The following is a 26,220-nucleotide window of genomic DNA, read 5'->3' as shown; positions in this document are numbered from 1 at the left end:
AATGATTCCAATCCATAAATATGGGATTATTTTCTATTTCTTCATGGATCCTTCTATTTCTTTTAGTAGTGACTTATAATCTTTGGTGATAAGTTTTTCATTTTCCTTATTAAGTTTTTTCTTAGATGCTTGATATTTGAGGGCATTACTGCAAATAGATTGTTAAAAAAATCTCTCTAGTTGGTTGTTTGCATATAAAATGCAAATGTGGCAATGCAGTCTTTTGTAGTTGATTTTGGAGTTTACTACTTTACTGCATTGGTTTATTTTTTCTCAAGTTTTTTGTGGAGTGTGTAGGGGCTTTAATATTTATTATTGTGTCATATGCAAGTAGTGATACTTTACTTTCAAATTTAAATAACTTTAATTTTGTTTTCTTGCTTAACTTCTCTTACTAGGACTTATAATAATAGGCTCAGTATTGGTGGTTAAAGTGGACATTTTTGCCTTATGCCTGATCTTAGAGGAAAGAGTCCAATTCTTCATGTTGATAATGTTAATTGTGAGTTTGTTGTACATGGTCTTTACTAATATACTTTCTATTCCCATCTTGTTGAGTTTTGACCATAAATGGGTGTTGAATCTAGATAAAGTTGTCTCAGAATCTATTGACTTAATCATGATTTTTATCTTTTCTTTTGTTGGTGTGATGTATCATATTCACTGATTTGCATGTACTGAGCCGTATTTGCAGCTCTGGAAAGAAACCCATTTGATTGTAGTATGAAATCCTTTTGACACGTTTTTGAATTTGGTTCATTAAGATTATGTTCAAGATCTTTGCATCTATGTTTATCAACATTTTGTTTTATACTTCTCGTTTCTTATTAATGTTTCTATCTGCTTTTGGTGACAGGGTAATATTGTCCTCATAGATAATATCTTGACTTTCTTACTGGTTTATTCATATTTTATTTTTTCTTCTGATTCAATCATGGGAGGTTGTTTGATTATAAAACTTTATCTATTTCTTCTAGGTTTTCTAAATAAGTATCAATAAAAACTATCTTGCTTCACCATTTCTTCTAGATGTTCTAATTTATTAGCATAAAGATTTTCATAGTAATTTCTTACTATCTTTTGTCTTTCCGTGGTATCTTTGTTATCCTTTTTATGGTGCCAGGCATCAAATCCAAGTCCCCAAATGCAAATCTTGAGCCCTACCTCTAAGCATACCCATAGCCTGTTTTGTGAAATCTGTTGTATCACAATCAGGTAATTAAGGAAAGAAGAGTTTCTTCCTTTCATCAATGATCTGACTTATTATCATTTTCTCTTTCTTTCTTCATGTATCTAGCCAAGGACTTGTTAATATTGTTTATTCACTAAAAATCACTTGCTTTCATCTATATTTTGCATAGTTTTCTTGATTTCCATACTTACCAATAAAAATAGTAATTTTTATGATTTCCTTCCTCCTAATTTACTGTTTCCCAAAGCGAATGCTACCTCCTTCGTTGGGGGGGCACTGAAATAATCTAAAGAGGTAGCAGTAGTTAAATTTGGGGGGGGTTCTTTCTGTTTTTATTTCCCTTAAAGAAGGCAGATTTCTGGGGAATCTCTGAATTTTGCTTTCTGAAAAGATAGTAGTAACCAAATAAATTTTGGAACTCTATTACTCTGGGTTTAATTTGAATTCTATTTTACAGATTCTTAAATTTAGGGTATTTATTTGAGCTTTTCTTGGTTCCTGAATACATAACCATGTATTTCTATGAAACTCCCTCTTTGTAAAGCTTTTACTGTGTCAGAGGTTCTGCTACTATGTGTCTTCATTAATGTTTGTTTCTAAGAATATTTTTGTTTTTTATTAAATTTAATCTCTAACCCAATGGTTGTTCAATAGTATGCTGTTAGTCACCAAATATTTGAGCTTTTACAGCTTTCACTGAATGGCTAATTTCTACTTTCTTAGGATTGCTGTCTGAGACAAAATTTAATATCACTTTTACTTTCCTGACTTTGTGGACACTTGGCTTGTGTCCCAATATCTGGCCTGTCCTGGAGAATGTTCCTTATGCACTAGAGAAGAATGTCTATTCTGTTTTTGTTGGGCGTAGAGATCCATGTGCATGAATATTTTGTCGATTATTCCAATTCATCATTTAATAATGTTGTTTCCTTATTGCTTTTCTCTCTGATTGATTGGTCTATTGATAAGTGTGGGTGTTAGAGTTCCCTATAACTATTGTGTTGCTGTCGATGTACCTCCTCAGACCTATTAGTAGTTACTTAAAAAATTTTGCTTCCCTTTTATTTGTTGCATATAAGCTGATAAGAGTTAAAGTATGTTCTCTGTGTATAATACCTTAATCAATATAATGTTCCCCTCTATCTTTTATTATCTTCATTAGTTTGAATTCTATTCTGTCTGACAGAAGTGTAAGGCAATTTCTGAACTTTTCAGGCTCCATTTGTCTGCATAGCTGCTTTCTAGCCCTTTACTTTGAGCCTATGTTTATCATGAGAGTTCAAGTGTGTATCTTATAACTAGTGGATTGAGATTTTGTTTCCTGATATATCCAACCATTCCATGCCTTTTGATTAGGGAACTTAATTCATTGCCATTGACATATTGTCAATATGTCATTGATATACTACAATTATTGAGACAGCAGTTGATTCATTGCCACTTTATATTAGAATTTTATATTAGAATTTTGGCTGCTTGCATTTTCTTTGTTATGCTGACTTTCTTTTTCCTCCCTTTCCACTTTGATATTAGTTTCTTATGTATATAGCTGCCTCTGAGTGGTGTTTCCTTGCTTTCTAGGAAAGATCATTTAGTATTTCTTGAAGAGGTGGTTTTGAGGCAATGGATATATCTGTTGATTTTTCTAAAATGATTTAATCACTTGGGCTGGAGAAATAGCACAGTGGGGAGGGCATTTGCCTTGCACGCGGCTGACCTGGTTTCGATTTCTTGGAGAGCCCGGCAAGCTACCGAGAGTATCCTGTCCGAACAGCAGGGCCTGGCAAGCTACCCGTAGCGTATTCGATATTCCAAAAACAGTAATGATAGTTCTCATTCCCCTGACCCTGAAAGAGCCTCCAATCATTGGGAAAGATGAGTAAGAAGAGGCTGCTAAAATCTCAGAGCTGGGAAAAATAGAGACATTACTGGTGCCTGCTCGAGTAACTTGATGAACAACAGGATGACAGTGATACAGTGATGCAATGAATACAGATACAAAAAAGTTATCGTATTTGGTCTTTATCTACTATCAGCACACATCCCCTATCCAGAGCAATCCCTTCCAACCATCATTTTATAGTGGTCTCTTCTCTGACCCAACTATCCTTCCCCCCAACCCTTGAGGCAGGCATCCAACATGGACCATTCACCCTGGCCTTTGTTTCTACTATCCTTAGGTGTCAGTCTCATACTGTTTTTTTTTTTTTTTAACATATATCCCACAAATGAGTGCTGTCATTCTGTGTCTGTCCTTTTTTGACTTATTTCACTCAACATGATACTCTCTATGTCCATCCACTTATAAGAGAATTTCATGACTTCAATATTTTCCTAACAGCTGCATAGTATTTCATTGTGTAGATGTACCATAGTTTCTTTAACCAGTCATCTGCTCTCAGGCACTTGATTTGTTTACAGATTCTGGCTATTGGGAATAGTGCTATTATGAACATACAAGTGCAGATATCATCTTCGCTGTGTGTTTTTGCACCCCAGGGTTATATTAAAAAAAGAGATATTTCTGGGTCAAATGGGAGCTCAATTTCTAGTTTTTTTGAGGAATGCCAGTACTGTTTTCAAAAATGGCTGAACCTGTTAGCATTCCCACCAACAGTGAAGGAGAGTCCTTTCTCCCGGCATCTGCTCCCACATTGGTTATTCTTATTCTTTTTGATATGTGTTAGTCTCTGTGGTATTAGATGATATCTCATTGCTTCTTTGATTTGCATCTCCCAGATGATTAGCTATGTAGAACATGTTTTTCATTTGTCTTTTCGCCACTTGTATTTCTTCTTTGAGGAAGTTTCTGTTCATGCCTGTGGCATCAAGTTTGAGTCATTCTCTCCTGCCCCAATTCGTGTATCCCTGTATGTCTGAATGCTCTATTTCATCAGGCCTTTAGGATGACCGAGGGGGCATATTCACTGCTTTCTTTTGATGGGTTTTTGCCAAGTTTGATTGAACAAAACTATGGAACTGTGTTGAATTTGTTGAAACCAGATGTACCATTCCACCAGTTTCAAAGGACTTGTGTGGTGGTCACCAGGGAATTTGGGCTTAAGAGTTGTCTTGTATAAGCTGTAAGCCAGATTCCTTAACCCTTGGGGCACTATGCTTTGGATCTAAAAATTCCCAAGGTGCCTGAGCACTTACACCTAACAGGTCTTTTTGGCGCATAGGGCATCTATACTACAAAATTCTGACTGACTCCTATTGTCCAACCGTGTTCCCAAAGACTGGGTGTGGACCCCTGCTATCTTAAAATGCACTGGGAGGTCTGATCTGTTTGCAAGCTTCCCAGAGTGGGCTATTGGCAGGACTGAGTCTGTTGGCTTGGTTAAGCAAATGTCAGGCCATCACTAGCTGACTCTAGTGCTAGCCAGAGATGGGCCTGGTTCACCTCAAGAAAGGGAACCCAGTTAGATTGTCAACAGTCGTAGAGACAATGCCCAGACTACTCTGATCTAAGAGTTCAGCTCCCCGTCATTTGCTTTCCCACTCAATGGACACGGGAGTTAAACTAGAGTTTGTAAAACCTGAGTGCTCAGCTCAATCCAAACTTTCTTCTCAATACTTTAAAAGGCCACAAACAGAAGTCAGTTTCCAGGCCCCCCCTGGGGCCACCTAGGAGCCCCACTCCTCAAAACTGCTTATACACTGTTCCACCATGAATATTTTAATCTCTCTTCTCTTCTGTGTTTCAATTTCTTCCCCCTTTTGTGATACGACTTTTATATTAGGCTGTTCTATCTATATATTTTAAATCCCAGAGGTGTATCTGCTAATTGTATTTTTAGGGAAATAATTATGCAAGTTAAGATGATTAGATAATGAAAGCGTTCTCTGGGGCTGGCCTCTTTTCAAAATGATGATAGGATAGTGATGAGAATAGAGATCATTTCTCCAAAACCAGCTCTTACCAGAACACATTAGTATCATCCAGCCTGTGATGCTTCTCTTAGGGCCAGGCCAGAGGCCTGACACACTGGAGCCTGAGTCTGGTGACAAGCTGGGATGTCCTGTATCCTTCCGAGAAAGCAAAAATCAGGGGCTCCATGGTATGAGTTGGGGTTAGGAATTTCTAAATCCATGTGAAAAGTTCTGAAGACACTAAGAGTTTCTGAAACACATGTCCTTGTGCATGATTGTGTGGATCTGCACACATGTTTGCACATACAGATCCACGTGTGTACACTCTTGAGCACAGGATGTCATGATGACTTCCTCTAGGTGGAGGATTGTGAGGCCTTAAATTGTCAAAAACACATCCCCTCACAATCGCTCCATTGCTCATTCACTCTTGTTTTGGAAACGTTCCTATGACAAACGGGTGTTTCTTCTTGGAGCTCTAGTCTTCATTCAGCAGCAGCTGCATTGCATGACCCTCCCAATTCTCCTGGGTCCCTCCCATGCCTTTACTTTAGGCTCTTTTATGCCAACTTCCTTAAGTAGAGTGGTCTTAGTCTGGGCCACTTGTCTCTGGGAGAGGTGGGCCTCTCGAGAGTTATGGAGGGACAGAGGAAGGGCCAAAACAGCACTGGTTACAGTTTGAGCAGGAAAGTGGGGCAGGGAGGATGTACTTTCCTCAGGGGTTGAGGACCTGGAAGGGGTTATCACCAAGTAGATAGAAGTGGAAGGAAATTAATTTTATGGTAATTTCGCTGCTTTTCCAAGGGAAAATTTGATGCTTAGCTTGAATTATGTATCTAAGAGATATGGTCATCAAAGAGGGGAGCTGGTTTTCAAATCCAAGGCTCCTGGCCCTGTGCTTGTCCAGAGACCAGGAGTGCACAGGACTATATAAAGTTCAACAAATCCCTTACACACCCTCAAGGAAGAGAATTTGAAAGGCCCATCAGAAAGAAGCATCCACTGAAATGTATTTCAGACTTTATTCCAAAGAGAGGAAAGAAATTTCTCCTTAGACTTGAAACTCTCGTAAACATGCAGCCTCTTGGCACCTTCAGCTTCATGCAACCCCGCTGTCATCTCAGCTGGCTGGGTGGCTCTGTCCTTCCTTACAGGTAGTAAAAGCAATAGCTATGCACACGGTTTTACGGGAAAGACATGTTTAAGGAAATGACTGAGGGTGCGGCAGTTCAAATAATAGATTTCCATTCCTCTTAGATAATGGGTAATTTTGTTCTTTGGACTTATTAAAAAAATGTAGGTACAAGTACAGAACTGTCAGTCCTAACCTAGGGCACACCTAATTTCAGAATGTCCCTTTCCTGTAGACCTTAGGAGGTCAATTCATCCACATAGTCCTGTCCCTTGGTGTAGCCCATCCACCTACCCTCCTGGACTTCCTGGTGCAGAATCCCTGAATCCAATTACTCCAAGCAGGGGTAGGAAAGATTAGCAAGCCAAACTACTCAGGATGTTTTTTAGGCTACGCCTGGTGGTGCTCAGGTCTTCCTCCTGCTTCTGTGCTCAGAGATCACTCCTGGCAGTGTTCAGGGGGCCACGGGGGTGTGTGTGTGACAGGGATTGAACCTTGGTTAGCAGCAAGCTAGGAAAGTGACTTATCTGCTGTACTACCTTTCCCAGAAATTTTAGACGAGTAAGCAAACACAATTTTAGCTAAAGTATATTCCATGCATCATGCACACTTAGAGTGTTATTTATTTACAAAGATCTGAAAAAATTTTGCAGTTTGGCTATGAAAGGCAGGACTTCAGGGGGGTCAGAAGTGTTAGACAAGGGGTAGGGCAGTCCTGACAGCTGTACACATCTCTCCAGTTTCTCAAGTCTGCCTCCATCTCTGCCCTTTCGGTCTGGGCTGCATGGCTGTGTCTGCAGTGCATGTTCACTTCCCAGCCTTCCACCCAGGCCATCTTAGTGTCTGCAAGTATCCATTTTTCAGATCTGTATAAGAGGTACTTATGTTTAAATATTGGAAATCAGAGAGATTCACCTTAATATTAGCCTATAGGCATCATAGCTAGACCAGCTAAGTTCAGAGCCCAGTTATAGCACTTTCTTCTTTTTTTCTTTTCTTTTCTTTTCTTTTCTTTTCTTTTCTTTTCTTTTCTTTTCTTTTTTTTTTTTTTGGTGGGGTCATACCCAGCGATGTTCAGGGGTTACTCCTGACTCTGCACTCAGGAATTACTCCTGACAGTGCTTGGGGAACCGTATGGGATGCCAGGGATTGAATGCAGGTCGGCCACATGCAAGGTAAACACTCTACCCACTGTACTGTCCTTCCAGCCCCTACAATACTTTCTTATGAGATTATTTTAGGTAACTTTCTCAGTCTATGTCTCAGTTTTTTAATCTGTGAAATGAATTTAATAATAGTGACTTAAATTCATATTTTGAGGGATACACCCAGAGGGGCTTGGGTCTTGTTCCTGATTCATGTGTGGACACTCTTGCACATAAAATATGTGGTCTAGACCTTTGAACCATCTCCTAGGTTCCAGGTTTTTGGTAGGGCATTTTCCTAGCAGTGCTGGGGACTTTGGGGTCACTCCCAGTGATACTCAGCTTGGCATCGCAGGCCTGATCATTTGGTACTGAGGCTTGGTTATTCTCTACCAGACTACAACAGAAGCCACGGATGACACCTGACTCTTCAATGAGGTACCAGGCAGTCCTGGAGTGAGGGCGGTAAGACTCAAAGCCTTGTATTTATAAGGTATGATCTCCACCCCTTTGAACTCTCTCTCTAATCCTTAAATGTATTTTCCTGGATTAAATTCTTATATGTGCTTTAAAAAGTATCACATGTGGCCAGCCCTGGTTTGATTCCTGGCATTATATGGTCCCCCAAACATGCTTGGGCCCTCACGTTGAACCTCCTGTCAACAGGCTGAGGATTACTGGGAGGGTCAAAGGGCTTCCTGAGCACTGTTTGGTAGGCTCTAATTTAACTATTAAACAAGTACTGGTGCATAGTAAACAACATGTAAGCATTTGACAAATCAAATAAAAATGTAAAATTTTATTCAGCAAATTAAGCATTTAACTGCTATAATTTCTGTACACTCCTATTCATTATAGCATACAAATGCATACCAAAGGTTTCCATACTCGAGCAGATTTGGACCATCATTGTCTTGCCTGGCTATTTTGTAGTGTGGTCTAATTATTTTTCCTTCAACAGGTGGGGTGCAATTCACTCCCATGGAATCTGTTACTTTCTTGAATGTGGCAGAAGTTGTTATCTGGGACTTCCCAGACCAGCATAGTTGTCTCTGGTTTGGATATTTAGCACTATCATTCCTTAATACCATCTATGTACCTTGACCCTTGCCCTTATTCCTTCTCAAGTGTATTCTTCCCCCACACCCCTAGTTGCTTTTCCTTCTCCTCCCTATACTTTGGGACCAAGGGGTTCTAGGCACTCCCCATTTATTTATTTATTTATTTATTATTTAATTTTTTTTATTAGTGAATCACCATGAGGTACAGTTACAGACTTACAAACTTTCGTGCTTGTGCTTCAGTCATACAATGATCGAGTGCCCATCCCTCCACCAGTTCCCATTCACCACCACCAATGGTCCCAGCATCGCTCCCACCACCCCCACCCCATCCCCTCCACCCCACCCCACCTCTGTGGCAGGGAATTCCCTTTTACTCTCTCTCTCTCTCTCTCTCTCTCTCTCTCCTTTTGGTTGTTATGGTTTGCAATACAGGTAGTAAGTTACCATCATGTTCGGTCTATAGTCTACTTTCAGCATGCATCTCCCATCCCGAGCAAGTCCTCCTAGCACCCTTTACTTGGTGTTCCCTTCTCTATCTGAGATGCCTTTTCCCCCAGCATGTGAGGCCGGCTTCGAAGCTGTGGGGTAATCCTCCTGGTACTTATCTCTACTATTCTTGGGTGTTAGTCTCCTACTCTGTTATTTTATATTCCACAAATCTTTCTATGTTTGTCCCTCTATTTCTGACACATTTCACTTAACATGATACTTTCCATGTTGATCCACCTATATGCAAATTTCATGACTTCATCTTTTCTAACAGCTGCATAATATTCCATTGTGCAGATTTACTAAAGTTTCTTTAACCAATCATTTGTTCTCGGGCACTTGGGTTTTTTCCAGATTCTGGCTATTGTAAACAGACACTCCCCATTTAAACCATTGCATTCCCTTAACCAGTTACTCTAAAGACCACATATAAGGGACATAATGCTGTTTTTATCCTTCTTTTGGCTTACTTCATTTAGCAAAATATCCTCCAGTTCCATTTATGTTGCGGCAAATTTCACGATTTTTGTTTCTTTACACCTGCATAATATTCCATCACGTGTATAAACCACATCTTCATGATCTATTGTTGGACATATAGGTTGATTCCTAATCTTAGCTATTGTACTGAGTGCTGCAGTGAGAAATGGTCTGTATATGTTCTTTTGAATGAATGATTCTCTGTTCTGGGGACAGAAACAAAAATTGAATTCTGGGTGGTATGGCAGCTCAATTATAAAAAAATCTCATTTATAACTGCATTAAGAAAAATAAAATACTTTGGAAAAGTAGCCAAATAAATGAAAGACTTATACATTCAGAACTAAAGGACGATGTTAAAAGAAATAGAAATCACAAAGAAATCAGAATATGTTCTGTGTTCATAGATTAGAAGAATTAGTATTATTAAAATGTCTATATTCCAAAAGCAATGTACAGATTCAATTTAATCTTTACAAAAATAGCAATGAATCTCGATGAAATAAAACAATTTTAAATATTTGTATGGAAATTAAAAAGACCATGACTACCAAAGAAAAGAAAAAAGAAAGGAGCATTTTAATTTCTGGCTTCAAATTCTACTGCAAAGTAATAGTTATCAAAATAGTGTGGTGCTGGAAGAAGATGAAATAAACAGAACCAAAAATAAAGCCACTTATATTCAAACATTTAGTTTTTGACAAAGGAGCAAAGGTCATGCAAAGAGGAACATATGGAGATAATGGAAAAATTATCCTCCACAAATTATGTTGAGAAAACAGGGCATACACATATAAACAAATGAAACAAGATCATTTGACATCAGAAAGTAAATCAACTCAAAATAGGTGAAGAGATTTTATATAAGACCTTAAATCATTAAATGCGTAGAGTAAAAAATAAGTGATACACATGGGATTTATATGTCAGTGATATATTTGGAGATTCAATTCCAATAGGAAGGAAAAATAAGGAAATGGACTATACCAAAATTAAAAGCAGTGAAAGACATTACCATTAAAACAAAAAGAGCCTTTGTCTTTTTGTTTTATTTATTTATTTATTTATTTATTTATTTATTTATTTATTTATTTATTTATTTATTTATTTATTCATGCTTTTTGAGTCACACCCAGCAATGCTCAGGGATTACTCCTGGCTCTGCACTCAGGAATTACTCCTTGTGGGACCATATGAAATGCTGGGAATTGAACCTGGGTCGGTCGCGTGCAAGGCAAATGCCCTACCCACTATGCTATCACACCAGCCCCTATGTCTTTTTGTTTTATTGGCTGATATTAGATATTTTCAAATAGATACTTGTACAACATAAAGCTGGCAAGGGTCTAATATTCAAAACAGGTAAAGAATTCACACAACTCAACAACTAAAACCAAACAACCTCAACAGGAAATGGGCAAAAGACCTAAATAAACACTCCTCCAAAGAAAACATACAAATGTACCACAAACACACAAAAATGTTCAATATCATTATTCTTAGATATATTCAAATAAAAGCCAAAATGATGTATAACTCAGCACTGTGAGAATGACATATGTCAGAGAAAGACAAAACAAAACAAAGCAAAACTAGAAACAAGCATTAGCCAAGGTTTTGAGAAAAAGGTAGACTGCATTTATTGTATATTGTTTGTGATAATGTAAATTGTTCAAAATTATACAGGTATTTCTTTTATAAGTAGAAATGTAAATACCATATAATCTAGTAGCATCACACCTAGCTGTTATCCAAAGGAAATGACATAAAAACACTAATTCAAAGGGAAACTTCACACCCTATATTCATAGTAACAGCATTCACAATAGCTAAAACACAAAATCAGTCTAATTTTTTTTTTTTTTAAGTTTTAGGTCACACCTGGTGTTGATTAGGGCTTACTCCTGTCTCTGATTGAACTCAGGGATTCCTCAAGGCAGGTCTTGGGAGAGCGTATGGGATGCTGAGAACAGAATCCAGGTCACCACATGCAAGGTAAGAACCTTGTACCTCTACTATCACTCCTGCCCAAATCAATATAAATGTTGAAAGTACTGGATAAATAATTTTGGGTGTAATATTCAACAGGAAGCAATTCCTATATAGAAAAAGGATGACATCGTTCCTTTTATGATAACTGCCGTGGCCCGCGCAGCCAACTTGAACCTCTGCCGGAGAGAGGGAATGAGAGTTGAGTGGGCTAGGGAGGACTGCGTGCAATATACGGCATGCAGCAAGTTTATTGAAATCCAAGCAGGTTTATTTAGTCTTACTTTAGCAATAATCAGCAGGTTACGTAAGTGGCATAAACATTATTAATCAAGCGGTGCAAGCAACTTTATTTTTCCCAATATTACTTGTTTTTTGGTTCCTTCTTACTATTTCGGTTCTTTCTCTCAGCTCTTAGAAACATGGGAAAGCAGATGTGGCCTTGAGCATGGACAAGGCGGACGTGAGTCAAATCCTCCCTTCAGCCTCCTCTCGAGTCCAGCTGCCAGAGCATGGTGGCCCTTCTGCCCCTTTCCAGGCTGGCCGCCAGAGCGTGGTGGCCCTTCGGCCGCCTGTCAAGGTTGACTGTCGGGAGATGACTCACGCCAAGTTTCTCTATACTCGTTCCTGTTTACAGGTACGGAGTGCCTAGGCCTTCCCCGCACCCAGTCCCTGTTTACAGGGACAGAGGCGGGGGGTGTCCAGGCCTGTCCCCAACAGATAACATGGATAAAGTTTGAGGACTCTATGCTAAATGAGAAGGGACAAGGTGATTGTTGGAGGGTCGAATGACAACAGAGTCAGGAAAGGCCCAAGAGCAAAGATTGTTATTTAGTTAAGGCTGGTCTAGCTACTACTACTACTACTTCTGAAGTATCCAAATTGTTAAGAACAGAAATAAACTCATTAGGTACTATGTCTCAAGGAAGCCACGTGACCAATTGGTGGGAAGCTCACTCCATTTGACTCGTGCTCATTCCTGAAAAACCAGTGATGTCCTTTTGTGTCTCTTCACAAGGATAGATACCTTTTTGGGGATTAAATTTCCTTTTCCTGTCTGTGAAATCTCATCTCACATGACTTAATCTGAAGGTGTGGATGATTCTTGGTCCACCCTTTCAAGATGGATCATATAGCTATTGAGTCCACACACCACAGCAATCTTCAGGTTATTCACCTTACTCTAAAGACAGTGGCCGTGGCACTTAGACTAGGGGTTTCACAGCTTCCATAGACATAGTGCAGAAGCAGACATTCTTCAGCAGTGCTGGAAAGTCTCCACAGGAACTTTATAAGCACCATATTCTAGTACTGTGTTAGAGGAAGCACATTGATCAGGTGAGCACCATTGTCCAGGAGACAGTGCCTTTATAAACCAGTGTCCCTTCCTTCATCCTCTGTCTGTAGTACAAACAGTGCAATCCTGCAGGAACCAGGAGTTAAAGCTGTGGAGGGCCCATCTACCATCAAACCAATGATCCCCAGGGAGATCTTTTTTTCTTTTTTGGCTTTTTGGTTCACACCCGGCGATGCACAGGGATTACTCCTGGCTCATGCATTCAGAAATTAACTCCTAGCTCAGGGGACCATATGGGATGCTGGAATCAACTCCTAACTCCTTGCTCAGGGGACCATATGGGATGCTGGGAATAAAACCTGGGTTGGCCACCGCATGCAAGGCAAACGCCCTACACCCTGTGCTATTGCTCCAGCCACCCCCCCCCCCCGCCAGGGAGATCTTTTATGTCCTCATTGCTCCAGCCACCCCCCCCCCCCGCCAGGGAGATCTTTTATGTATCCTGCAACTTTGGGCTCTGTGAGGTCAGAGATTCTTATTTGCAAAGGAATACACATTTCCAGGGGTCACATTCAGTACATCATTAAATTACAAGTTAGAGTTTCTCCCAGGGCACTTTGAACTCTGTCAAGAATAAAAATTCCTAAATATTTCAGCCTTTTTGGAAAACCATATGGACATTTGTAATAAAACTAGGAATAGAATCCAAAAGCTCCACTCACTGGAATAGAGCCCAAAGGCCCAAAAGCACAACGCAGAAAAGACATCTGTATACCTATGTTCATTGCAGCACTATTCACAAGAGCCAAACTCTGGAAACAACCCAAATGCCCACGAACGGATGACTGGATAAAGAAACTATGGTACATATACACATATGGAATAGTATGCTGTCATTAGAAAAAGATGAAGTAATGCAAATTTGCTGATACATGGATAGATCTGGAGAATATCATGCTGAGTCAGAGGGAGAGAGGCAGGTACCAGATGATTTCCTTTATATTCAGGATGTAAAGAAACATAGTAGGGGAATAACAAATTCCCAAAGAAACAAAGAGCATGAGAACTGGTCTTCAGTAGGAGGCTTGTCCCTAGGGTGGGATGAGAGGGATATGTCAGAGAAGGGAACACGAAGACAATGGTGGGGGCAAAAGTGCCTGCATACAGGCAGGGTGGCAGTAAGAGGGAAACTGAGGACATTGGAGGAGGGAAATGGACATTACTGAAGGGGTTTGTGTGGGAACTTTGTACTCCTGAAACTGAATCATCAATAACTTTGTAACATAATTACCCCATTCCATAAAAATATTTATATCGGTCACTGTCACTATCATCCCATTGCTCATCGATTTGCTTGAGCGGGCACCAGTAACATCTCCGTTGTGAGACTTGTTGTTACTGTTTTTGGCATATTGAATACGCCACGGGTAGCTTGCCAGGCTCTGCCGTGCGGGTGAGATACTCTCGGTAGCTTGCCAGGCTCTCCGAGAGGGAAGCAGGAATCGAACATACATACATATATTCATACATATGAACATACATACATACATACTCTTCTGCATACAAGGCAAATGCTCTACCCACTGGGCTAACACTCCAGCCCAAAAATATTTATATACAAAAAAATAAAGAAGGAAAGAAGTCATCATAGTTATGATAACAAGTGTCCTTGAGTAGCAGGAAGTCATAGCTATGCTTTTTACTTAATGGTTGCAGAAAAGAATTCATGCAGAATCCAGGTGTTAGGGATTAAATGTCTATCTCTCCCAACTGCCACCAATTACATGAAGACTTAATTTTCAGCATAGTTGCATTTGAAGATGGAGCCTCTAGAAAATAGTTAAGATGGATGGAATCCTTTGTGATAGGATTGGTGACCTCATAAGAAGAGAGCCCCTTCTCTTGCATGCACGTGCGCCAAGGAAAGGCCAGGTGAGACACACAGTGAGAAGGTGTCTATCACCAGACACAGACCATTCTGGTACATTAATTTTGAATACACAGTCTCCAGAACTATGGTAGAGCAGATTTCTAATGCTTAGGATCCTAAGACGATGAAATTTCGTTGGAGCATTCAGTGAAGATGAACAACGAGGGGATGCACTTGGGTATCTCATGGCTTCACTGAAAGTGTGTGAAGACACTGAAGATACCCTGGTCGGAGAGGAGTGATTACAGTCTCATTGGTGGAGATTGGGTATGACCCCCAATACCTGCCAAAGACTGAGTGAGTCATAGGTGATATTAAGACATGTAAATGGGAATAGGAGAGAAGGGTAGTAAGATTGGGGGCCTATGTTCAGTTATGAAAGGAAAGATGGCAATTCCTACTGCTCCCTCTCTTCTGAGGTTCTATCATTAGAAACGGAGAAAGGCTGTTGCCTGATCTGTGTGGAGAGGGAGGGTCAGGATATCTTATGTGAGCGTGGACATTGGGGGCCATGAGAACAATTCCTGTGGCCCTCCAACCATAGAGAACATGAATGAAGGCAGTGCCTGTGCTGGGAAGCCCTCAGTCATGCTGTACTGAGACCCCTTTCCCAAGGGCTTCTCCAGCGGGTGAAGGTGGTGGTAAGGAGGGTCTGCTTTTGGGAGATATGAAACCCACCTCAATGGGTGACTTGAACTTCAGTACTCCTGATCGTTAGGACAATCCCTGTCAATCTTTCAGTCCTCTGATCTTTTCCCGGGTGTTTACAGAAGATTCCACGGTCAGAGTGTCACCAAATTTTCCTAAGAGATTTTCTAGATTTACCTAGGTTTTATCTGTTTTACTTCAACCTCACCCCCAAAATTCATAGTAAACATCTTGGAGGACCCAGAGTAGCACAACTATTTTTTTTGTTTGTTTGCACATCTTTTTTTTTTTTTAGTTTATTTTTAATTAGAGAGTCATTGTGAGGGTACAGTTACAGATCCATACATCTTTGTGCTCATGCTTCCCCCATACAAAGTTCAATAACCCATCCCTTCACCAGTGCCCATTCTCCACCACTAGTAAACCCAACATCCCTCCCCCCCTCCCCAGGCCCGTCTCCCCCCACCCCACCCTGCCACTATGGCAGGGAATTCCCTTTTGTTCTCTCTCTCTGATTAGGTGTTGTGGTTTGCAATAGAGGTGTTGAGTGGCCCTTGTGTTCAGTCTCTAGTCTGTATTCCACCCGCCTCACCCTTCCCCCACATGACCTCCAACCACATTTTACTTGGTGGTCCCTTCCCTGAGTTACCCAGAATGAGAGACCAGCCTCCAAGCCATGGAAACATTCTCCTGGTACTTATTTCTACTATTCTTGGGCGTTAGTCTTATAGTCTATTATTCTATATTCCACAGATGAGAGTAGCACAACTATTTTAACTTCTACTCGTATCTCTGTAGCGAGACGTTCCATGAAACGCTCATCCATACACCCCATCTGAGTGTGGAGCTGCTCTTGAGAGACCTTGACAGCAGATGTTGCTAAAGACAAAATGCTGTAGCTTTGTAAGGAAGAAAAAGCAGTTTTATATGGTGTGGATAGAAGGAGCAGCAAGGCTGAAATGAATTCTAAAATAATATGGGGTGAATTGGGGGTTAGATTTAGGGTTGGCAGTGTGTGTGTGAGAGAGAGAAAGAGATGTGTGTGTGTGAGAGAGAGAGGAGAGAAAGAGAGATTGTGCATGTGTGCATACGTGTGTGAGGATGTCTATGGGTCTGTATATGTGTGTGTTCTTGAGTGTTTATCTGTGTGAGTTTGTACAGAAGAAGCCAAGCTTCTGGGGCAAAAACAAGCAGTTAGCAGGGTCTGCCCCAAACCCACACTGTTTCCCAGCCTCACCTTCCCATGGCATTCCATAATTTCTCTACTTTTGTTGCTAGACTCTTCCAGAAACCTCCAGTTTTCCCAGCTCATATCCTCACTGTATTTCAGTGTACATCCAGGATAAATGTTAGAGAAATGCGGAGGCAGCCATCAAGGCTAGTTGGAAATTTCTGGAAAGCACAAAGTGGGGTGGCAGGTAGAGACATACAATTTTCTTAAAATTTTGGAGTCTCTGCTCCAGTATTTGGAGCCAACAATGCAATGTTTAGGAGACTGAGAGGGTCAGCAGCTTCTTTCAGAATTCAGAGTGAATGAAGATTGATTTTTACTAGAGGCTCAGAATTCTTGGAATTGGGGAGTATATACAGATCTTAAGACAGGCTTTTTAAACCCAACTTTCATAGTAAGTGTGAATAGATGTATTTTGTTTATGTGTTCAACACACATTTATAGATACCTGCATGTGTCAAAAACTATTCAAGGTATAGGGAGTGTGTCTTTTAGCAAGACAGATGAGAATTCCTGCCCTCACGGGAGTTTTCATTCTAATGGGGGCAGGCAGATAATAAGCCACTAAACTAAGAAAACAAATAGCACATCAGAGGTGTTAAGTGTTATGGAGAAAATCAAAACAGAAAGAGATCTTGCATTGGTTTGACTAGGGCAGCAGGGGAAGGCCTTGCAGACAAGCGATGCAAGTCAAGTTCAGAGAAGTCATATGAGCAAAGCTAGTTGCCTTAGAGAGAGACCCATTCAGAGGAACATGCAAAGTGGCCCATGTAGAGCCAGGGTGAGGATGTGGAAGCAGTGGTGTTGTTGGTGCTCTCTTAAATGCCTGTCTTCCTAACATACCCATACTTTATGTTCACCCAAACACAGACAAGCTTTCATATGCAGTCTTCAAGTTCTAGCATTCCTTTTTCAGACCATGTTGATATTATCTAGCTCTAGCATCAAACAGTGGTATAATGAGATAGTTACTTCTTATGGTATCAGGCTCACTCTGAGGACTTATCTCATGGTCAGTGTTAGGTTCAAAAGCAGATAAGGCTCCTTTAGTGAAACCCTCAAACACACTTTCTCTTGATTGACTAATGAACACTACAACCAAATGAAAAGTAGCATCGTGGTTTTTAACTGAGAAATATTGAGGGCCGGAAAGACAGCACTGGGTTGAAGGAACTTGCCTTGCTGACTCTGATTTGGTCTCAAACCACACTTATGGTCCCATGTTGTGGTCCGTACAGTACAGATTCAGGAATAAGCCCCAAGAAATAGCCAGATGGGACCCACAAGCAAAACCAAAAAGGTAATGAAAGTAAAATGATAAAATCTGAATCCTGGTTCACTTACATCTGAAAGGCCCTAAGGGGTGATGAAACCTCTGAGTCCCCATTTTTCTTTAACCTACAGGAAGAGATAGTAGCAACACCTGAATCAGGGAGAAATTAAATAAGACAGAAGTTTATAAGGTGTTCATGAACAGTGGCTTATATAGGCGCAAAGGCACTAGCTTGACTGTTCATTGATTTCTTGGTGTTTTATTATCATTTACCATAGCAAACATAGCAAGCATGTTTCAAAAATTATTGATTTACAACAATTTACTCACAGTTCTAAAATGTTGGTAGGTCATAGATGGGTGATTTTCGGGTTTCACTTGAGGTCATTTTAGGTGTTGTTGTTCTCATATAAGCTGGGGCCAGATGTCCTGAGAAAGACTCAGGTGCACAACTCACATCCTCAGCAGGGCTGCTGGCTCCGCGGCAGCTTCTCCCTTTAACGATGTTATCTCATACATGGGGACTGAAATTTCTCATGAGGAGTACCTGCGAAGCCTTCTGAGGACTGGACTCTGATATCAAATGACATTACTTTTGCCACATTTATTTGAGTGAAGCAAGTCCCAGAGTCAACCAGCCAGGTTGCAGAAGGGGTTTCACCTTTCCATGGAAAGATCTGTAGCCACACTGCAAAGGGGATTTGAGATGGGAGGAAGAAATGGACCATCCTGATTCTCACAGGCTCCAGACACAGTCGCTTCTATGACCTCAGCAAATCACTGTTTCCTGTGTCATCTCCTAAGATCTCCAAAATTTCTACTTTGGGTATTTAAGGTGAAATCCATTATCTCATGATCTGAGTTAGGTTATCATGTAGACATCGTACATAAGTATTTCAAGTATAGCTCCTTTTGAAGCATCTTGAAAGTCTAAGACAAGTTTCTGCCCCACACCCCTAAGTGTCAGCAAAAGGATGGGGATTACATTGACTCCAGGCTGCTCTTACGTCACAGGAGCTGGCAGCCACCACCCAGTCCAGGCCCGAGGCTGTGATGGTTTTCCTGTACCTGGGGGAGGGCTCCTCTTGGGGGCTCTGATTCAGCTCCCTGGGAGCAATTACCTAGCAATTACCTAATCTCTGTGGCTTTTAGATCTTCCCTCTGGGCTCTAAAATGATTTCTTTCATTTTTTTCCCCTTTCCCTCTTCTTTTTTAAAATATATTTTTATTAAGTCCTTTGATTTTACTTATTTATTTTCCAGACTGTATAGCACAGTGGGTAGGGCATTTGCCTTGTGTGTGGCTGACCCGGGTTCGATTCCTCCATCCCTCTCGGAGAGCCTGGCAAGCTACCAAGAGTATCCCGCTGCACAGCAGAGCCGGGCAAGCTACCAGTGGCATATTCGATATGCCAAAAACAGCAACAAGTCTCACAATGGAGACGTTACTGGCGCCCACTCGAGCAAATCGATAAACAACGGGACTACAGTGCTACAGTGGTATTTTTAGAGAAAATAATCCATGTGTGTAACTAACTGGTATTCTTAACTTGATTCCAGCCTGTTTCCACTTTGAATGATTCTTTCATATTCAATTCAACTTTGTGGCACTCTTGACGACAAACTTAAATTTGGTAGCTTTCCTGTGAATCTTATTGGGGTTTACTATTTGCTCCCAAGCCTTCATAGGCCTTTCTCTCTGAGTGTGTCAAGTGATCATAGGTTTCTCCACATTCTTTGTCTGACAGAGAGGTCTCCTGAACAGGACCTTTCAAGGGTCGTACAAACATATTTGGAATTTAATTGTCACGCTGAAGCTCTTTATACCCAATCCTCGGCCTGGATGGAGATGATAAGCATAAAAGCCAGTTAAATTTTTTTCTAAATCAAAAATTTCTGAAAGAACAACTTAAATAGGCTTCACGTGACAGGAGCTGACCTGTCTCTTGTCCACCATGAGGTTCAGTGCATTCAGTTTTGATCACAAAAAAACCTGCATGTAGACAAACAAAAAGAATCTCAGAACTGTCAGCTTGATGCAGAGATGTCTCTGGAATTCTCGTCAGGCCGATTTCACAGGGGGTGCCACAGACGGGAGCAGGCATTGTCCCTCCATCTGCCCCCTAGGAATCCCTGTGGACGCCATCTTCCAGAACCCAATGAAAAGCCCAGGTACTTGGCATTAGTGATGGAAAACTCCAGGCCTCATGGGATGGAGGATGGGCCACCCCTTCCCATCCCTCTGCTCCATGGGACCCTAGATGTCACGCCCACAAGCTGCCTCGGGCATGATCCAGAGACACACAAAAGAATCTCAGAACCGAGCAGATCGCTGCAGAGATTTCTCCAGACCCTAATTATCTAAAATTTTAGATTTCTAGGAGCACGTAGCTGCTTTCATGGCTGCATGACATCCTATGTTATTCATAGCGGGCAGTACAAATAAATTATCTAGCATCTGCCTGTTCGGGAGGTTTGAGCTGTGGTGGGAAATTCAAAGTAATGGAGGTGAGAAGGTAAGATGGTTGTGGGGCTGGTATCGAAATATTGAATGTAATCCATTATTGTGAAAACTTTATGAAAATAAAAAAAGTTTCTGGGCCCCTTCTATTTCTTTTGACATGTGTTTGGGATATTTAACTTTTCTTGTTTAGTATATATCTTTTTAGAAATATCATATACACAACTAGGAGCATCCAATAATACTCTTAACACTAACTCTACAAATCTCCTTAACTAAATACATGCATTTATTAAGCATTTTACATCTTTTGGTTTACTGCAGGCAATATTTCTGCCATGATCCTATCCACTACATACCATAGGTTGTCTTTTTTCTGCTGCTAGTAACAATTTCCTCACTATTTTTCTAGCATACACTACAAGATCACTGACCTTTTCTCCAGTCCCTGCTAACAGCCTAGTCACTGCTTTCCCAGTTCCTATCTGCTTCTTGATTCGAAGCCAACACCACATGTTTTAGATTTTTGTTATGGCAGTACCCTTCTTCTAGCTATGAATTGCTTTAGCAATTACCTAATGCTGTGCAACAAATCACTCCACATTTTTGTGGTTTCAAACAAGAAGCATTATTTGCTCACTCTTCTGTGGTTCAGTGATTTAGGCAGGCTTAGTTTGTATGGCTTAATTCTACCACATGGTGTTGTCTGGCATCAGTTCATATGCTTCTACCCAGCTCTCAATTCATCTGGGAGCTGATGGGGTGGCGTCATACATATCTTCCAGGTGCCTGGCTGTTTTAACCTAATAGAAAACACAAATGGGTTTGTGTATGGTAGTGGCAGCATTCTAAGAGAAGTGTGCAAGCACGTTTAAATCCATGGCTTGCATCAGGTTTTCTGCCATCCCATTGGCTAACCAAGGTGCTATGACCTAACTCAACTTCAACGTGGGGGTAAACGGGTTCCAAGAAACAGGATTCTAGACGCATGATCCGTGGAGAGGCCATTAGCGTCACAGTGTTTTACACTCAGTGCCCTCAGCGCTTTGCTGCTGTTAATTTCCAGATTCAGTTTCTGGAAGAGAAATTTAATGCTTACTCTCACACTCACATTCCCCTCTTCTCCAAGGCAAACAAATCCTTACAATCACCCCCAGGTCTTTTCCCAATAGTGATCATGAGGCCGTAGGATCACGTGCAGTACAGGGGAAGTCTACTTCCAGCTAGAAAATGTAATTACTGGTCTAACCCTGCTAGTCTTTATTCCTCACAAGGTGTGTGAAGCCTGAAGTCTCTGAAGAGAACAAGTTTCAGTTGGCAACTGAGCAAAGACTGTATGGAGCGGCGTCCAACTCCCACTCATCCTCCTTATTACCTGCACAGAGAGTTAAGCAGTTAAATGTTTAGTGACCTTGGCATAGCCCATCCTGTCCTGGTGTATATAGAACTCTCAGGCTTTCACTGTGACTGGGTCCTTCCCTAAGAACTCAGTGCTTAACATTGCAAAAGCAATGAAAGGAAGAAATAGAAAGGAAGTGCAGAGATAACTGAAAATCTAGTAGACAAGAGGAGAAGAGGGGGAAGGGAAGAAGTGGGATGACAAGAGCCCTTGGTTCTGTACCAAACTGCATTAGGCAGTGCCCCCAGAGCCTGCTCTGCTATGTGAGTGGTGAGACAGATGTCCTATTTTCTCTTGTAATTGGCTAATTGTCCTTGCCGGTGATTCCCATAGAACAACGGCAGACACGGAGTCAGGACGGTAGTGTCCTCGGAGTGACTATGTGGCTGCCTCCAAAATGGGGCCTATTTGAAGGCCGGCACTCATCTGGATTCACCAGGTCTATGATTTGTTTAAAAGTCATCTCATTACTTTATAATCACAGATCAGATCCAATCCTTGCAGATGACAAATACGAGGACAAAACAAAACTCTTCCGGGGGCTGCAGTTGGCCATTGTGAGGCAGGAGCCGTGGCTGAAGTGGGAAGACGCTTTTGAGTATTCAGTGCCAGCCCCGAGCTTAGGGCCTTAGGGGGCTGGACCTTGTTCCTGACAAGGCACTGAGACTCTGACATGGTAGAAGCCCCGTGCAGTGAGGAATTAACCTATGAAATATTAACCATGAACCCGTGTTGAGCCATGCATTTTAAAGACAGATCTGTTCTGGAATGTAGGGGATCAGCCAGGCTGAGGTGGTTGAGGCTGCTTGGGTAGGTAGTTCAAGGCTCAGCCTTATTTGAAGCCAGGACCTCAAGGACACTGGGAGAAACTGCAGATTCTAGGCAGAAAGGAGTGACCACGTGTGTCCTGTGGAGCAGAGATGAACTTTGTACTTTATGTAAAATATGAGCTAAAACACCAGATTCCTTCCACTAAAAACAAATTTATTCGAAGTTCACATCCTGCCAGGTCCATAGAAAATTAACCTTAGCCATAGTCAGGGCTTTTTAGCCCCACTTTTTGAACTGTGAGTTTAGAATTACAGAAAATTACAAGGTGAAAGATATTTGTTGAGCAACCTCTGCTCTTTAGTTTTCACATGATCATGTCCAGATTGTGAGCTAACACAGTCCCTTGAAGCGGAGCTGTCTCTGAAAGCTGGTATATTGGCCTTTGTTAAGATTGTGGTTCTGATGATGGCCACTCAGTAGCTCTGTTGCAAACTACAACACCCAACAGGAGAGAGAACAAAAGGGAATGCCCTGCTGCAAAGGCAGGTTGGGGTGGTGGGAGTTGGGGTAGGGGTGATGGGAAGGATACTGGAAACATCGGTGGGAGAATGGGCACTGGTGGAGGGATGTAAACAAAATGTAAACATGAAAGTTCATAAGTTTGTAACTGTACCTCACGGTGATTCATTAATAAAAAAAAATAAAAGAGAAAAAAAAGAGACAAGTGCCATGAAAAAAAAAAAGATTGTGGTTCTGGGGGTTGGAGTGATATAGCACAGCGGGTAGGGCATTTGCCTTGCATGTGGCCAACCCGGGTTTAATTCCCAACATCTCATATGGTTCCCCGAGCACCTCCAGGAGTGATTCCTGAGTGCAGAGCCAGGAGTAACACCTGAGCATTGGCAGGTGTGACCCAAAAAAGCAAAAGAAAAAAGAAAAAAAAAGATTGTGGTTCTGGATGGCTCATAGAGCTAGAGAGAGCATTCTTGGCATGCTAGAGACTCTGAATTAAATCCCCAGCACTGCACGGGCTCTTTAATCTCTCTGGTGTGGTCCTGGAGAATTCCAGCATTAGGTTCCAGCAGCACAGTTTTGCAGAGACCTATCATCAAGATTCATAAAGCCAGACCAAGTATCACAGGAGAGATCCCAAACGGCCTGAACACTTATTGGAAGACCCTTGATTCAGAGCCCATGCAGGAATCTATTCACTATAGGCACCCACAGATGCATGCCCCTCTGCATGGAAGGTTTTGGCAACTCAGAAGACATGCCAGACAGTGGGAAAGGGGTCTATTTAACACCTGTCTGTATCTTTCTGTTATCTACTTTTGTATCTAGGTACATGTGTATGTCTCTAACTATACCTATATGTATAGACATTTCCAATTAGTGTAGACATTGAACGGAGAACAAGCATAGCTTGTAGATGAGACAGAGAGAAGTTTCTTGGGGTGGAGGGTAGTTGCTGTGGCAGGTCCAGAATATCTTCTGAAGCCTGAAACATCCAGCAGGTGCTCCACCTGTGAGGACCTTGGTGTCTGTGAGAAATGGGGATAGGTTCATGAAGTTAGCTAGGAGGAAGCTTCTAGTGTCTTTCAGCTGGATGGTCATGACGACTCTGCCAGTCAACATGTCCTTTACACTGCAGGTTTGGGGGTATACAGAAGGCACTGCAGTGGAGTAGATTTCAAAGGCAGGAGGTTGCTGATGACACCAGCTTTATGAAGACCTGGAACCTGAAGCCAGTTCTGGTCTGTTGGCTCCACTGGACTCTGCTGGAAAGATCAGAGACAGCCATGTGGGCCTCTTGGGCCAGTTTCTCAAAAAGCCTCTTGAAGAATTTCTCTAGCATATTTATTGGTGTCTTAAGGCGGCTCTTTGAAATATTTACATTTTTGCTTTTTTTTTTCTTTTTGGGTAAGACCCAGTGACGCTCAGGGGTTACTCCTGGCTCTGCACTCAGAAATTACTCCTGGCAGTGCTCGGGGAACCATATGGGATGCTGGGGATTGAAAGCTGGGTCGACTGCATGCAAGGAAAACACCATACCATGGTACTATCGCTCTGGCCCCAGCATCTTTATCTTTTAAGTTGTAATAAGTAGAACTTACCACCATTTCTCTGACAAATGCAGCTTCATTGTTGTCCTGAGATCCAGGACTTCTCTCCAATTTCTGCTGAAGCCAGAGAGCTGAGAGTGAGGGTTCCTGGTCACCTCTGCGCCCCCTTCAATACCCTTGTCACTTTAGGACAAAGATAACAGGGCACACAAGACTGACTCTGCATGAGGGTCATGCAGGCATCCCTTGTCCCTGTCACGACACTCAGACCATTTCCTGCCCTTCATTTCTCAGACTCTCGCTTTTTAGGTCTGAGGATGGGTTTATTGTTTTGCCACCAAGACTTTGTCTATATGACAGATCTCACTTCCCCTGCTTACCTGCTTCTGGAGTACATGTCTGTTGTCTAACAAATCCCCCTTCCTACAGGGACATCCTATTTCTTTCATCCTTTTTCTCATATCCTCCTTCTACTTTTATTCCTCTTTATATCCTATTCCTTCTCTTCTTTTCATTTTCCTACTTCCAGGGTAGATCTCAAATTTTATAACATTCTAGATTACTGAGGAATTCAGGTGCAGAGCCAGCCCAGATGGGAGAAGTGATAATTTATCAATATCATAGATCGCAATGCTCTTAATGTTTCTAATATCACTGCATGTTCCATGGGGAGGTAACAGGTCTACATGATCTTAGAATGGCAGGGAAGGACAGAAATGCACTGATAGTTCACATAATAATTTAAAAAAAATTTTTTTGGGTCACTCCTGGAGATGCTCAGGGATTACTCCTGGCTCTGCACTCAGAAATTACACCTGGCGGTGCTCAGGAGACCATATGGGATGCTGGGAATCGAACCCCGGTTAGCTGCGTGCAAGGCAAACGCCCTACCCACTGTGCTATTGCTCCAGCCTCACATAATAATTTTAATATATGTCAATTCTGGATTTTGATTGGATAATTATACCCAGAGTTCCATTTTTTTTGGTTCGAGTCTTGATCCTTGATACCTAGAACAGCAGTGAATAAAAGCCTCTCTCCTTGAAAGTGTTCCTCAATGATGAGAAACAACAATGGCCAGTGTTTATCACAAAGAAAGAGAGCCTTTGGAGAAGAGAACTCGATACAGTGTTTAGAGTAACCCAAACTCCAACTCTATATGATTAGAAGAAGCTAACCAGTAGTAGGACCTTTGCTGCTAGGGTCCAGAATCCAGGCACGGTCAAGACATGCCAGTGATTGTTCTTCCTTTTTTCCTCTGCTAGAAGGTTGCAAATGGTTGTGTTTTAAGGGAAGCCTTGTAATTAACAACCTCATTCAACATTTTATTTATGTAATTTTCTTTGAGGTGGAGGTTAATGCATTTCAGAGAAGTAAAGCCCAAGCTTCCTGATGTCAGCCTCAAAACTGGTTTGCAACCACGTGGGCAGCCAGATGAAGCAGAAAGAGGCCTCCCTGCCTCCAGCTAAGATAAAAGGTCAGAAACACTCATGCTCGGGAAGAGCCAAAAATAATAAAAAAAAGCTAGACTTTCTTCTGAAGCCTTAGAAATTTCAGAACCATCAGTAGGAATAGCCGAAAGAAGGATTTGGAAGGATGTTTGTTGGTCTGTTATCCCTTTGGTTTTTGTTAGTCCATAAAGAATTGTTACTACACTTATATCAGTGTCAGAAAATCAGAGTTGATTCAGATAACATAGTCTTTGTTCACTCACTATCACATGCTGAAGCTGCCTGGTTAAACTGGTTGCAGTCATAGGAATTGTGGGATTGCTCTTAATTCTA

This window comes from Sorex araneus, chromosome 7, assembly GCF_027595985.1.
Source record: "Sorex araneus isolate mSorAra2 chromosome 7, mSorAra2.pri, whole genome shotgun sequence".
NCBI lineage: Eukaryota > Metazoa > Chordata > Mammalia > Eulipotyphla > Soricidae > Sorex > Sorex araneus.
This window is presented reverse-complemented; position numbering follows the sequence as displayed.